The sequence below is a fragment of the Pseudorca crassidens genome, chromosome 10 (assembly GCF_039906515.1).
Source record: "Pseudorca crassidens isolate mPseCra1 chromosome 10, mPseCra1.hap1, whole genome shotgun sequence".
In the NCBI taxonomy this organism is placed as follows: Eukaryota; Metazoa; Chordata; class Mammalia; order Artiodactyla; family Delphinidae; genus Pseudorca; species Pseudorca crassidens.
Window position 1 is genome coordinate 38489182 of NC_090305.1, and position 16371 is coordinate 38505552.

The window sequence follows — 16371 nt, forward strand, 5'->3', positions numbered from 1 at the left end:
AATACTGCCTGATTGTTGTCCAGAATGACTGCACCAGTCCACATGCTCCCCCACCCCCAGCAGAGCATGGAATTCCTGTATCCCTACAGCCTCACTAACATTCAACACATCATAGTAATACATGAAACCCAGTTGAAGAAGTCTAGCATTGCAGGAAAACTACCCTCACTTCCAATCCCTGGAGCAACTGGTCTCAATGTTTGTTTTCAGTTTTTCCAGTGGTTACTTTCATTTATCTAAATAATATTTTGGATATTTTTTAAGATAAATAATTAATTTTTATCACAAAAAAAGAAATACCTTTCCATGCCTAGTTTTAAAAATTCCCATTAGGATTGCATATAGAAATTGTCAAGCAGTTGTTTAAACCTATTGACATGGTGCCTTGATAGTAACCATTCCTTAATCTTAAATCATCTTGGATTTCTTAAATACAGTCTAAGTATGGGATGGCTAAGTCATTTAGTGTACTTTCAAGTTTAATTTACTTCTTGATATTAAGAAATACTGTTATATTTATTGCTCTAAGTGATCCTGCTGCATCCCTAGAATGATTTGGAAAACCCAAAGCATGTGACCCTCAGTATGAATCAGGGTCAGTAAACTATGTTTTGTCACCTGTTTTTGTATGGCCTGAGAGTCTTTGAGAATGGTTGTTACATTTTTCAGATGGTTGAAAAAAACTTTTTTAAGAATAGTATTTCATTGGGTCATTTGTAGAGACGTGGATGGACATAAAGACTGTCATACAGAGTGAAGTAAGTCAGAAAGAGAAAAACAAATATCGTATATTAATGCATATATGTGAAATCTAGAAAAATGGTACAGATGAACCAGTTTGCAAGGCAGAAATAGAGACGCAGATGTAGAGAAAAAACGTGTGGATACCAAGCGGGGAAAGCGGGGGTGGTGGTGGTGGTGTGATAAATTGGGAGACTGGGATTGACATGTATACACTAATATGCATAAAATAGATAACTAATAAGAATGTGCTACATAAAAATAAATAACTAAATAAAATAAAATTTTAAAAATAATATTTCATGACGTGAAACTAATATGAAATTCAAATTCAATGCCCATAAATAAAATTTTATTGGAACACAGCTAGGCTTATTTGTTTTCATGTTACCTATGGCTACTTTCTTGCTCCAGCCACAGAGTTGAATAGTGGCAACAGAGGTAATATGGCCCACAAAGCTGAAATTATTTACCATCTGTCCCTTTACATAAGACTTTTGCCAGCCCCTGGTATAAATGATTCAATCAACAAAAGTTTATGGCGAACCTACTAGTGAAGGACATGCTGTCCTGGTCCCCTTGGGTGTTTACTGTCCTGCTAGAGAGACAGTCACAACCCAGGGTGACAAGTGCTAGGATGGGATGCAAGGGGAGGTCCAGGGGGATAGAGTAGAGGCCTCTAAGCCAAACTGGGGAGTTCAGGGAAAGCTTCTCACAGGTGTTTCTGTCCAAGCAGAGACCTACAGAGTGAGAGGGAGCTGGCCATGTGAAGATGAATGAGGGGAGGTGGCAGGAAGAATGTTCTGGGTAAGAGAACAGCAAGTCCAATGGCCAGAGGGATCAGACCTTGCTGCTGGAGGAACAGGGAGATGTTTGCATTATCATTTGCATGATAGGCTTATTTCTAGTTAAACCAAGTTTAGTTTGCATATGAATAAATAACTGATATATAGGCCTCTTAGTGATGGAAGCAAGGAAGGAAGGAAGTGTTATCACTGATTGATTGAGTCACTCATCCACTCATTCATTCATTCATTCATTCATTCTTTCAGTAAGAATTGACTGAGCACCTTTGTAGTGCTGAGCACTGGGCTAAGTCCTGAGGATGCAGAGGAAAACCTGAGGAGGGCTCCGTCCTAAAGGTGCTCACAGTTTATTGAGGAGAGCAGACAAAAAAACAATTTCCGCAGGTGCGAGGACTGCCCATACTGCCGTATCATGGAGAGCCCACCGCATTTCCAACCCCCCTTCTCTCTGGCCACCTAGTCATTTTCCCAGCCTCCTGTGCAGCTAGGGGTGGGCATATAACTGGTTTGGGCCAATAAAACGTAAGAGAGATCTGCTGAGAAGTGTCTGGGAAATCTCTTCAGATTAAAGGTGAAGCCACAAAAGATACCACCACTCTGCCTTTGAATAGAATTGTGATGATGGCACAGTGGGTTCTGTGGCAGCCACCTTGTGATCATGAGGTGATGAGCACCAGCATAAAGCTGGTCCCTGTTGGCTTCATCGAGCTGCTGCACCAAACCTGGAATTACACCTACCTTCAGGGACTCCTGGTTGAATTAGATAATTGCATGTTATTATTGTGTAAGCCAGAAGTTCTCAGCTGGAGGTGATGACATCCAGGGGACCTTTGGCAATGTCTGGAGACATTTTTGGTTTTCACCATGGGAAGGGGGTTACTTCTGGCATCTAGTGAGTAAAGGCCAGGGATGGTGCTAAACATTCCACAATGCATAGGACAGTCTACACAACAAATAATTATCCAAAATGTCAATAGAGCCACGGTGAGAAACCCTAGTGTAAGCCATTATTGACCAAGTGCTTTCTTTTTTGATACAGGGAGTGGGAGAGCCTGGCCAGAGCGACGGGAGGGGGAGATAGGAGGAGGGGCAATGTCTACCTTAGGACATAGGAAAGAGGAGTGCAGGGAATTATTCCAGCTGGCTTCACTCACACTGTTAGGCTTGGAGCAAGTTCCATGAGAGAGTTGTGGACCCCAGTCCCTCAGGTGAGACCCCCCTGTGGGCTCCTCTAGACCTAACCCTGCCTGTACGCAAGTGCCAACTCTGTGCCCCAGGCTAAGTGCTCATGTGGATCGCCTCCCCAAAATTTCCCAGTGATTCTGAATGGTCAGTATCATTTATTGCTGATGAAATAAAATTTCATATTCTAAGGCAAATCAAGGAAAATTTAAACATAAATAATTTTCTCTGTCCTTTGGCTGCCTCTCTCCTCTCTGCTGTGCATTACATGTCAGCATTATGCATCGACCAAACCTCCCCACTAGCAGAAATACCTGCTCAACCATAAGGAGCAACTTTCTCCACTCCTTAAACTCTAACATTCCTTCTTAATCTTGTAAGGGGCCACCATGACCCATGACCCACTACTCGCTTTGTGTCACCTGTCAATAATATGTCACTTAATGTACAGCCCTCTGTCTCAAAACCTTATATAACTGTGCTTTGACCTCTAATGGGCAGAACAGTCCCCAGAGCTTTCTGAGTGGCTATTCCCGGGTTATAATCCTCAATTTGGCTCAAATAAAAATTTCCATTTCTTCCCTAGACTGGTTAATTTTTTCGTTGACATTCCCATTGTACAGCTGTGAAAACTGAGGTGCAGAACAATGGGGTCCCATGGTTAATGACATGTTTTGGAGATTGACTAACAGGTTTTTTTAATCGGCCATTTAGCATTGTCCCTTAAGCATCTTAGTTTATCATTTTGTTTTGTTTTGTTCGTTTGTTTCCCAAGTCAAAAGAGCTTTTATTCATTTTTAAAATATCACAAATGAGTCTGGCCTCTTGCAGTTTCTGTAGCTGGATCACTCAGATCTTATTCTTCAGCCTGCTGAACTGTTTCTTTTTCAGAAACATAAATACCATCCCAAAATTTTCTGATATCCTTGTTTTTAACTGTTATGGCTTGCTGAATCAAAACAGCCAAGTCTGACACAAGTTCAGTGTTGTTTCCTTCAAGAATCAACGCATCTTTCTGGGCTTGAGATACTGAACAAGCAACGCCTGGCCTCATCCGAACCCTGCGGATATATTTTTCACCCAAAAAATTCCGGATTTCAACAAGAGAAGCATTCTCCTGAATAATAACGTTGATGGGGAAGTAAGCGTACACAGACCTCATCTTGCAACGGAAGCCCAGTGTAACACCCTTGATCATGCTCTGTACATGGCTACAGATAGTGCAAACAGTCACCAGTTCCTTTCTAATCCCCCACCATTTGTCAACCGGAGCCTCTTTTTCTTTCCAAGGAGACTAAGTTCTACATTGATGTGATTGAAGTCCCTCTGCAGGGTACCTCTGGGGCCCTTCACAATAACTGTGCATCCCTTCAGAGTAATGTTGACATTTTCTGGAATGTCGACAGTCTGATTGCTGAGAATGGTCTTCATTCTCACAGTAGATACAGCAAAAAGCTATTTTATCATTTTGATCATCACTTTCCAGATCTGTAAAACAACACTATCTACTTTATAAACACTCTTATGGGGTAAAAATAAATAATGCATGTAAAGGGCCTGACATGTGGTAAACATTTCACAAATGGCTGTTGTCGTCCCTACTATTTCTTAGTATGCCCACTGGGGCTAAGGAGCTGGGGCTGCAGTGCAAATGTCAAAGCCAGGCCATCGTCACAGTCGCCTGAGTCACCCACTTGCAGTGGGGACCCAGAAACAACTGAGGGAGGGGAGATTCTGGGAGCCACTGGGGAGACAGAAAAAGTCATTGAGGTAGGCGAGTGTGAATGCAGACTGAGATTCATTGAGTACTTTAGGCACAAGACCTAAATACAGTTATTTTGCACAGGAACCAAAAGACTTTTTTTTGGCCACGCCACACGGCTTATGGGATCTTAGCTCCCTGACGAGGGATTGAACCCTGGGGCCCTTGGCAGTGAAAGTACTGAGTCCTAACCACTGGACTGCCAGGGAGTTCCCCCAAAAGACTATTCTGAGACTACCTTCTGGCCGGGGGACTTTGGTCCTTGGTCCTTATCTGGCTTGGGAAAGAGTGAGGTCACAGTCTTTCAGGTATGTCTCACCAAGGAGAAGGAAGGAGACATCGCCCCAGGAAACTTGGAGAGTTGGAGTCCAAACACAGATGGGGGGTGGACCTTGCATTGGTTGATTCCTGGTAGAGGGTGTGGCCCTGGGAAGGAGCGTGCTTCACACGCTTGCTCTTTGTTCCTGGGAGTCACCAAAGGCACGTGTGCTCCATTTCCATGACGCAAAATCTCTTGCCAGGTTGTGGGCAGATTTCTGGGAATTGAGACTCCAAACATAGACAGGTGTGAGTGTCTCTTGTGAAAATTCTTCTTCTCTTAAATATGTCACTTAGAACTACTCTACCGATGGCTCCTGAGACTGGGGCCCTCTCTTCAACCCACTCCTCTGCATTTTCACTCAAGAGCAAGTTTATCTTCTGTGTTGCACACTCAGGCCACACAAGAGGGTAAATAATCTTTCTAAACAAACAAATATACAGCCTCTCAGGGGGAAATAATATCCATTTTGTGACTATATCACCATTTATTTATTTACTCACCTTATTGTTCTGGGGCATTTGAGTAGTTTCAAGTTTTTGAGTTTTTGGCTATTACAAATATTGCTGATGTAAGCAGTCTTATAAATGTTGTTTTGGGGGAGCACGTGCCTGCATTTCTGTTATGCACGTATCTAAGAGTAGAGGTGCTGGGTCAGCTTTACTAGATGTTACTACTCAGTTTTCCAAAGTAGCTGTACCATGGTCCACTCCCACCACCAGCAGCAGTACATGAGAGATCAGGTCGCCCCACATCCTCTCTGACATTTGGTATCACCAGTCTGAGAATTTACAGTTACAGCTGCACACAGGAGCATGGCTGCCTCTCACAAACATGAAATAGGGTGAAAAAGGCCAGACATAAAAGTAAACATGCCATCTAATTCCCACTTACATAAAGCCCCCAAACAAGCAAAAATAATCTAAGGTGTTAGAAGTCAGGATAGGGGGACCTATGAGAAGCAGGAGGGGGGCTTCTAGGGTACTGGTGATGTTCTGCTTCTTAATCTGGGTGCTGGTTACACTTTACTCCCTTTGTGAAAATTCATCAAGCCATATAGTCAGGATTCATTCACTTTTCTGTTTGTTATACTTAAATAAAAACTTCAAAAAAATATTCTCTCAGTCTCCTTCTCTCCCTTCCTCTGTCATCTTTCCTCATGGCACGTGGTTGGGAACTGTCCCCATCAGAGTCCCCTTCATGGCCCTGTGACCTGTACAGTTGCACAGGTTCTACACTCAGAAGAGCCTTTGATTGGTTTCATGCTCTGCCATCTTTGTCTTGAAATTCTTAATACTTTTTGAACAAGGGGCCTTTTGCTTGCTTGCTGAGCCTCACACATCACATAGCCACCCTGGCCATGGGCAGCTGCCAGTGTCTCTGCACAGATCCCCACGTAAGGCTTGGTCTCTGCTGGGCACTGAGGACAGGGCCAGGTTGCCGCTCTGCCTGATCAGGGAAGGTGCCAAATGCCCATTTTGGCCCCAGGATGGTTCTCCCTCCTGCGAGAACCTGGGATTGTATTTACCTGCGGATGGAATTACCGGGTCATAAGGTAGGTTCATGCATAATGCCCCTCATGGCTCTCTGTCCCTGTGCTTCCATCTGCCTTAAAAAAAAATTGTAAAATATACATAACATAAAATTGACCATCTTGGGCTTCCCTGCTGGTGCAGTGGTTGAGAGTCCGCCTGCCGATGCAGGGGACACGGGTTCGTGCCCCGGTCTGGGAAGATCCCACATGCCGCGGAGCAGCTGGGCCCGTGAGCCATGGCTGCTGAGCCTGCGTGTCCAGAGCCTGTGCTCCGCAACAGGAGAGGCCACAACAGTGAGAGGCCCATGTACCGCAAAAAAAAAAAAAAAAAAATTGACCATCTTAACCATTTTCAAGTCTGTAGCCCAGTGGCATTTAAGTACATTCACATTGTTGTACAACCATCTCCACCATCTGCCTCTTGAACTTTTTCATCTCCTCAAACAGATAATTTGTACCCATGAAACAATAACTCCCATTCCCTTCCACCTGCTTTTACGATTTATTTCCTGTCTGTCTCTCTTCCCAGTTACACTGTGAACTCCGTGAGGGCCCAATGGGGCTTACTCCCCTTCAAATAAGGAGGAGCATATATGATGTACACAGGGCCTGGAGGACATGGGGAAGAAAATAGTTTTGTTAAATAAATTAAAAATATGGGATATAATTTAACCCTTGTTTGAAATCTGGGCTGATTCTTGGGCTAATAAATTCTCTAAATTCAGTGTTGAGCCAGTACCCAGCACAAAGCTGGATCCAAAAGCTCTTTGCTGACAGAATGAATAAGGCATTAACTCTGCTACCAGTAATAAAATATTGACTCTTTATTAAGCACTTACTAGGGGCTCAATATTCAGAAAGGACTTAGTATTTGACACTCTATATTTTCTTCTTTGACTTAGTATTTGACACTCAATATATTTTCTTCTTTTCTTTACGAACATTATCACATTTGACCCTACGGTCACCCTCTAAGGTGGCCACTCAGTTTTCGAGGGAGAAACTAATTCAGAGACATTGTGTCCCCTGCCAGAGGTCACGCAGCTGACAGATGGTTCCAGTCTGGGCGACTCCAAAGCTCAGTGCTTTCAGTATTTACTTTACAATGCCTCCCTGGCTTAATTAACCAAAACAGAATTTATGACAGCTTTTTACTTTTGTTTGAATAAAACTAGTTTTTCTTTTCTGATTACAAACATGGATAAATTCGCTTTTAAAAAAAATTCAGGCACTACAGAAAGTGAAAATGTGAACTTTTAAGACTTCTTAGAATGTTCTGTCAAGACTCATGGTAACCCTACCAGGGGTAGCAGAATTTGGAAAACATGCTCCTCATCAACTCCTCCTTCTGAGTTTGTTTTTTCTTTTTTCTTTTTTTTTTTTTTTTTTGCGGTACGTGGGCCTCTCACTGTCGTGGCCTCTCCAGTTGTGGAGCACAGGCTTCGGATGCGCAGGCTCAGCGGCCATGGCTCACGGGCCCAGCCGCTCCATGGCATGTGGGATCTTCCTGGACCGGGGCACGAACCCGTGTCCCCTGCATCAGCTGGCGGACTCTCAACCACTGCGCCACCAGGGAAGCCCCCTCCTCCTGAGTTTTATCTCCAGGTCAAGGAATATATATTACATACAATGACCTTTCTTTCTAGATCATTCCCTCTTCAGAGTTCTTTGGAGAGAACCGAGGAAGGTTTGCAGGTGCTAAAACTACCTCCTCCTCCTCCTTTCCCCTGACTCGTGTTTCCCATAAGAGTTTTTCTTTTCTATTCCATGGACTGGCCTTCCTCCAGCCAGGCCTAAGTTTGTTTTCTGAGCGTTGGTTTCTCTTTGGGGGTAATAAGGAAGTTGTCAAACAAAACTGTTTTTTCCAGGGTAGCTGAGATAAGCCTCTTATCTGTGGAGGAGCGGAGAGCAGCCCTGGGATAGGATGACGGGGCTGTAGTGGGTGGCCCCTGGATTGGCTGCCCATGAGCTCACCTCCTGGGACATATGATAAAGCATCTTCTGAATCTGGAAACAGGCAGCATATTCTCCCTTGGAGAGCTGGGACTACTACCCCTCACTGGATACAACTTACAGCAGACAGGGAGTGGTGCCTACACGTTGCTGGGAGTACCCAATGCAGAGCCCCCCAGTTGGAAGTTACGGACCAAAATTGCCCTGGGACAGGAGTGACTTTCATGATCTGAGGTTGGTTGAACGATAGTCTCCCCTTTGAAGGCTGGAGTAGTGGGTAGGTATCTTGGGGTCCTGAAAGGAGGGTAGACCCTGAATCTAGTCCCAGTGCTGCTTTTAGCTTGCTAGGCTTCAGTCTCTTCATCTCTAGAAAGATAGAAAATTCAATGATGTGATCTCAACCAGGTGTCATGCAAAGAGCTCTGAACTACCTTGGACACAGAAGCGCTGAACTCAAGTCCTAGTTTAGCAATCCTGAGCAGGGAACTTCACTTATCTGGGCCTCAGTTTCCTCATCTGTAGAACAGGGACAGCATTACATACCTCTCCTGCTCATTTCCCTAATGGAGGTTGTAGAGGTCAAGTTATAGGCTTTATGTGAAGGTACATAGTAAAGGGAAACTTCACATAAATGGGGGCGCTGTTATTACCTATGGCTGGATTAAGATTTTATCATTTTAAGTTTCTTGGAAGCTAGCCCAAGGACAGGGAGATCTTATGAAAAGAGTTCTGGTGGCCTGCTGCTCTGACAGGGATTTGAGAGGGGATTATAACATTGCATGGTCTGTGGTCTTGCATAGAGGACAAGACGGGGTGATAGCACAGATGTGCTGGATGGAGGGGAGCCGCGGTTGTTTTTGGAGCTCTCCAGCTTTGTGTGTGATGACCCCACTGTCCCTGCAAGTCTGCCCCACTGCTGTATCATGGGGCCTGAAGTTCCACCATTAGGGAGTTCAATCTTTTGGGTTTCGAAAGATCCTCAAAAGATGCAAATCCCCAACATTTTGGAAAACAGGTACCAGGTGACGTGTGTTTGACGGTGACAATCGGATTGGGCAGATGGTACAAGTCTAGCTCTTTACCTTGAGCTGTGGGTCGGCTCAGGCAGAGCTGACCTGCACAGGGGCACCACGTGGCTGCTCAGATATCTCTGTGATCTGAAGCTTTGTACAAAATCCCACTGGGCCCTGCTGTGGTCAGCCCGTGGCTGGAGCCCTCCGTCCCAGCCTGGCCTCACATTTTGAGGTGGACAAGGACCAGCTGGGGAGTTCCCAGAAACGGGTGCCCAGGCAGGGGATGGGTGCAGAAGCAATGTGATTTGAGGTCATCGGGTGATGGGCTGGAACAGAGAGGACTCGGGGTGAGGTGCCCTCTCCTCAGGCCGTGAGGGCCTGCTGCCAGCCGAGTCAGCTCAGTCTAAGGAGGACTGTCCTTAATTCCTGCCGGCTGACAGCGGAATGATTTGCCTTGAAGGGTGGTGAGTTCCCATTGCAGGAAGGGTTCCAACAGGGCATGCGAGTCTGCAAAGCAGTTCTACCCTACAGGAGGTGGGCTGGATACTTCTTAGGTCCCTTCCAACTCTAGGAACCTGCTAAGGACCCCACAAAGGAGAAGGAACACCTGAATTGTTCCCATCTAACACCTGGGAGCTGGGCATGGGAGCAGGATGGGTCTGGTGTTGAGGGAAGAGTTGACCACCTTGTCCCCCGCTCGAGTCCTACCAGTGGAGGTTGGAGGTGTCTTCCCAGGAGCGTGTGGCCTGTGGATGGGAGGCACACCATCTCGGGAGCCCAGATGGAAGGCTTTGAGCGTGAACAGGCACTCACCCTTGGGGTTCAAAGTGTCCATGGGCTCACCTGTGTCGATGAAAAGTAAACGTGAGCTCAGGGTCACCCCTTGACCCTCCAGCCCATTGACTGGCTTCCAGCCAAGAGTCTGTGAGCCCCGCAAAGATTGTTTACAATCTTTGCCTCTGGGACACAGATTTCAATACCTGGGCACACGTGAATGTCTGACTCCACGGGTACAGGTCACGGCAGGCACATATGTGGATGTGGGTTATCTCTGTCAGTGTGAAATAGCAGATTTGCTCACTTCTAAGTGTGTGTGTGGTTGTGTGTGTGTGTGTGTGTGTGTGTGTGCTTATGGGAGGTCTCTCAGCATGGGAGAAAGAATTTAGAATCCAGAGAAGTGGATTCAAGCCCCAACTCTCTCCCCTTCTAGGCTGTAGGACCCTGGTCTAGTCTCTTAATCGGCAGAACCTTAATCCCCCCACTGCCAGCCTGGCCCGTTGCCAGGGCTGTGGCCAAGTTGTATTGAGATCATGAAGATGAAGGAGGTGCTGGGTGTCATGTGGCTGGTGAGCCCATATCTGTGTATTGTATATTTTTTCCACAAACACTGAGAGCCTCCTAGGCAGTGTGGACACAGCAGAAACCAGGCAGGCTTGGGCCCTTTCTGTGGAACGTGGATTTAGACAGGAAGGGCATTCAGCAAATAAATACTCAGATAATTATTTCCTTTACACTTGGAGTAAGGGGAATTCCAAGGTGTCATGAGTCCTTGTAAGTTTACCGTATACATGAGCATGTTGCTGGGTCACATGACCGTCTTAGCCCGTTTGGGCTGCGATCACAAACTATCATAGACTGGGTGGCGTATAAACAACAGAAATTTATTTCTCACAGTTCTGGAGGCTGGAAGTCCAAGACTCAGGCACCGACAGATTCGGTGTCTGGTGAGAGCTTCCTGGTTCAAAGACCAGGTCTCTCCGTGTCCTCATGTGGTGGAAGTGGCAAGAGAGCACTTTGGGGCCTCTCTTATAAGGGCACTAATTCCTTTCATGAGGGCTCTGCTCAAATGTCTTGATTATCCCAAAGGCCCCACCTCCTACTACCATCACACTGGGGATTAGGTTTCAACATATGAATTTGAGAGGGACACAAACATTCTCAGTCTACAGCAATGAGTGTCTGTGGGTGTGACTCTGGCTCCACATGCACTCTCCCTCGGAGTAACCAGCTGTTTATTGAGTATCTATTGTGTGAAGTCCAGCGGGGGCGGGGAGAAGGGGAGTGGCTAAATTCCTCTAGGAAATGGTGCCAGAGCAGTTACAAAGTAACATGACAGGTGCATGAATTAGAGAACTGGGTACAGATGAGGTCAGGGTATAATTTAGAAAATAAACCCCAAATAGTAGCATGCTTGGGAAAAATTGGCAAACTCTCCGCTCCACAGTAACTTAAGGTCAGCTCTGTGAACTTTTCTGGTGTTTTGCTGTTGTTACTTTTAAACATGTCACCGGTATACGTCATGTCTTATCAGAAGTCCTGTGATCTGCAGATCACTTGGGTATTTCTGAGCAGACTCGGACTTTGCCCTGATATCCACTTTCTGCCAAGGCAATCAGCAAGTTTACAAGAGCAGCTGGGTTTCCATGCAGCTATGGTCTGCTGCTGTCTCAGGGTTACTGTCTGGAAGCATGGATCAGACAGGGTGGGATTTCCTGACAGGCAGGCAGAACTTGGGTGAAGTCCCAGGCAAAGCAGGGGCACAAAACAAGAAAACAGAGGAAGGAAAAGAAAGACTTGCTTTGATGAATTCTAGATAGGCAGAGTCTTACAATCAGAAAGTCTGGAAAGATTTAATTTCAGCACACATAGAATTTGTGTGCATGTGTATGTATGGCGTGTGTGTGTGGGGGTAATATTAAAACACCATCTTCTCAGGCTTAGAGACTTTAAAAGTCTGAGGACACGTCTGCCCTACAGAAGATCTTCCAGGGTGTCTCCCTGGGGGAGGGTAGGTTTGCCCTCCTAGGTCAGCCACACTCTCTCAATCCTGTGCTTAGTGTTGCAAGACAGAATCTTTGGAACATTACAGAGGAGGAGCGGCCAGGGGGGTAGGAGGAGAGTGGGTCTGAGCTCTGTCACAGCCTCCCAGAGAGGAAAGAGTGGCAGGAAGAAGTAAGAGGACGAGGTATCAAACCCTGCAGCACCTTGAGGGAGGATGAGGAATGGGAAGAGGTCACTGAATTAGGGTAGGAGGCCTTGGGAGATTCTGAAGTTTCTCTTCACTGGGGAAACACTCTTGGATGGCCAAGATCACACATCACCCACACCACCTCTCCTTGCCTCTGGGCTGGGGGTTGCTCCTCCTTCACCTTCCCCTGGGCTCAGGGCACTGTTGTTCCAGGGAAGGGGTGGTCAAAACAAGGCAGTTTTCTTGAAAAAACATCACAGAAGAAAACCATTGCCAGGTGGAATTGTACTGATGCTCTGATTAGAAGTAGCAATGTGTCCTTTGAATGCAGTAGGAGGATGCTGCAACCATCAGCAATGGTGAAAACCGTTTCCATAGCAATGACAGTTTTTTAAGGAATGACTGCACCTCTTTTCTCATTAGCTGCGGAAGGATGCTGTGCCCTCATTGCGGTGGGCCCCCTCGAGCCAAGTTAGCACAGGAAGAAAAGGGGCTGGTTTGGCGGTTCTCTTACTGAACATCTTCTCTGCCAACCTCATCCAATTTGCCCTGATCACAGGAACATACGGAGCAAGCAAAGAGAACCCTGACACCATTCAGTGAATATTTCTTTTTCTTTTCTTCCTTCCTTTCTTCCTTCCTTCCTTTCTTTCTTCCTTCCTTTCCTTTTTTCTTTCTTTCTTTTTTTCTTTCTTTCTCTCTCTCTTTCTTTCTCTCTCTCTCTCTTTCTTTCTCTCTCTCTCTCTTCCTTTCTTTCCTTTCTCTCTTTCTTTCTTTCTTTTCTTTTTCTTTTTCTTTCTTCAGCTGTGGGGCTTGTGGGATCTTACTTCCCCCACCAGGGATCAAACCTGTGCCCTTGGCTGTGAAACGTGGAGCCCTAACCACTGGACCACCAGGGAATTCCCTTAGTGAATATTTCTGGATCAGCTTACTTGGATCTTAAAATCAAATAGATCTTTGACCTAAACGTCTCTTAAGACCACGTGCTACTAAAGAGAGAAAGTAGGGACTTCCCTGGCGGTCCAGTGGTTAAGACTTCACCCTTCCACTGCAGGGGGCGTGAATTCTGCATGCCTCACAGAGCACGGCCAAAAATAATAATAATAATAAAATAAAAAATAATAAAGAGAGAGAGTAGCTATCAGGGAAATAGAGCATTACTGTCATCACCACCTACTAACACCTCCACTCCCACCCATGTGAAGAATTGAACATTCTCTTTGAGGGCACAACCTGCATCTTGTTCCCTAGCACCGAGCAAACTTCCCGGTACATAGTGGGTGCCTATTAAAGGTTTGTTGAAAGAAATTAATGAGAAGAAAGCAAAATATTTTCTTCTATGATTTCTTTTCTTATCCCACGTAACGTCACGTTTTGGAAGCACAACTGTAAGGCAGCCTCTGAGGCTTTCAAGAACATGAGTCAATTTCCAGATAAATTAGAGGTGTGTGTTGCTAAAAGTTTTCATGTAACTCAAGTGTTCCTTTAAGGAACATTAAACAACAAATAAGGCCTTCCAAATTGCCTGCTTCTTTGTTTTCTCATTTCCTCCAAGACTGTCCATGTGTGGACACTCCACAGTGCCGGTGGTACCCACTGGCCTCTAGCCATCCTCCCTACCCTTCCTCCCAAGACCCATGTTAGAAGGAAGAAAGGCATCCTTGACTGTTGCTGTCACCTTCAAATCGCTCTGTTATGTCCCTGTGCCTTTTCTTCCCTCTATTTATGTATCTTCCTCACATTCACATGGATCCCTGCACATCTGAAATCATAATTATAGGTTCTTATTTTTGCCTCTAAGTGGGACATAGTAATAGAGTACATTTTAAAGTAATGAATCAGTTGGTAAACACAGAAGATACATGATACATAATACGTAAATACTTAATACACTAAATAACAGTAAATGCGTGATGAGGCTATAATTACAGATTTGAGTAGGCAATCCATAAATCTAAACTCCATAGGAATCTCTGGGAGCTCAGGACTGAGATTCAAAACATACTTTATTTTTCTTTTAACTTCCACCAAAGGGCAAAGGGTTTCTGAGCAACTCTGGGAAAATTGGAAAGCCCCAGGTGTTTCAGATTAAAGACACACTAATCAAGTGAGCTGCCCACACCCCAGCCTACTAAAAAGCTGCCCAGGAGGAGGTGGTTCTTTTGTCTTTTCCATGGGCAGCTGCTTCATTCTAGATGGAAAACGAAAGGGCCCGGGCTGCTTTAAGATGGAACTGGTGCAAATTCATTTATTGTATGTTAACTAAACATTCTTAGGTATTGTTCAGTTTACTAAATGTTTGTTATACATTTATTCCTTTGTTTAATAAGTACATCGGTCTAGGTACTCAGGATACAAGACCTAGCAAAACAGACAAAGGAGAGGGAGAGAGGTTCAGACAATAAACCACTAAACACGGAAAGATATGATATTGCCTAACATCGGGGGGTGCAGTAAAGGGGGAGACGGTGTGCTAATGGGAGTGCAATGGGAGGGCCCCTATGGGAAGGTGACATTTGAGCAGAGCCCTGAAGGAAGTGAGGGAACAAACTGTAAGGTGGTCTAGAAAGAGGGAACAGCCAGGGTGAAGACCCAAAGTGGAGCAGGCCTGAGGGACAGCAATCAGGGCTGCATGAGGGGAGTGGAGTGAGTAAGTGAGTAAGAGGGGACGGGAGAGGTGATGGGCCCGGGTCAGTGGGGCCTTGCTGGCCATTGTAAGGACTTAGACTTTGAGCCATTGGAGACAGGAGAGTGACAGGCTCTAACTTAATTTGTAAAAGCTCCCATGGGTGCTGAGGGGAGAAGTTACTGTAAGGAGGACAAGGGTAGAGCAGGGAGATCAGTTAGGAGGTGACTGCAGTAGTCCAGGTGAGCAGAGATGGGGCCTAGACCGGATGGTGGTGGAGGAGGAGGGGAGATGTGGTTCCAGGCCAGGTGTGCTTTTTTTTTAAAATTTAATTAATTAATTAACTTATTTTTGGCTGCGTTAGGTCTTCGTTGCTGTGCATGGCCTTTCTCTAGTTGTGGCGAGCCGGGGCTGCTCTTTGTTGCAGTGCGCGGGCTTCTCATTGCAGTAGCTTCTCCTGCTGTGGAGCGTGGGCTCTGGGTGCATGGGCTTCAGTAGTTGTGGCTCGTGGGCTCTAGAGCGCAGGCTCAGTAGTTGTGGCGCACAGGCTTAGTTGCTCCGCAGCATATGGGATCTTCCCGGACCAGGGCTCGGACCTGTGTCCCCCTGCATTGGCAGACAAATTCTTAACCACTGTGCCACCAGGGAAGCCCCAGGTGTGCTTTGAAAGTAGAGCCAACAGCCTCTGCTAATGGATCAGACGTGGGGAGCAAGAGAGAGAAAGGAGTTAGGGATGACTTCAAATGTTGGACCTGAGCAATTGGAAGAACAGAATTGCCATTTACTGAGCTGTCTTGTTAAATATTCTTAACAGCCTGTGAGATAGACAGGTAGGTCTCAGACACATTTCAGATGAAGACGCTGGGCCAGAAAAGCTGCAGGAGCTGCCCGCAGTCCCAAGGGGCAGGACGTGGCCTCTGGCTCCAGCTGTATTCATTTCCTATTGTTGCTGTCACAAAATACCACAAACTCTGTGGCTTTGGAATAACATGAATCAATTATCTTATGGTTCTGGAGGTCAGAAGTCCAAATTCAGGGAATTCCCTGGCCATCTGGTAGTTAGGACTCCACACTTCCACTGCAGGGGGCCGGGGCTCCATCCCTGGTTAGAGTACTAAGATCCTGCAAGCTGTGCGGTGCAGCCAAAAAAAAAGAAAGTCCAAAATCAGTCTCAATGGACTAGAATCAAGGTGTTGGCAGGGCTGTGTTCCTCCTGGAGGCTCTGGGGGACTAGCCGTGAGACCTGGGGCATGACCCCCTGTGGATCAGCTTCCTCCTCTGGGAAATGGGACAAGGGTAGCCCTTCCTCCCAGGGATGCTGAGGCATTTAAATGAGACAACAGCTTCGAGAGCTGATAGTACTCACATTAAGGGTAGGTTGGTTGGGCACATGGGTCAGCGCTGCTAGCCCACCCGGCAGACTCCGAGGCCTCTTCTAAGGGAGTTGTCTGTTTTGGTTGCAGTGCA

At 46.0% G+C, this 16371-nt stretch overlaps 1 pseudogene; it reads right to left on the minus strand.

Annotated features, from left to right (window-relative positions):
- Positions 1-3510: 3510 nt before the first annotated feature.
- Positions 3511-4167, minus strand: LOC137233045 (large ribosomal subunit protein uL6 pseudogene; annotated as a pseudogene).
- Positions 4168-16371: the final 12204 nt, after the last annotated feature.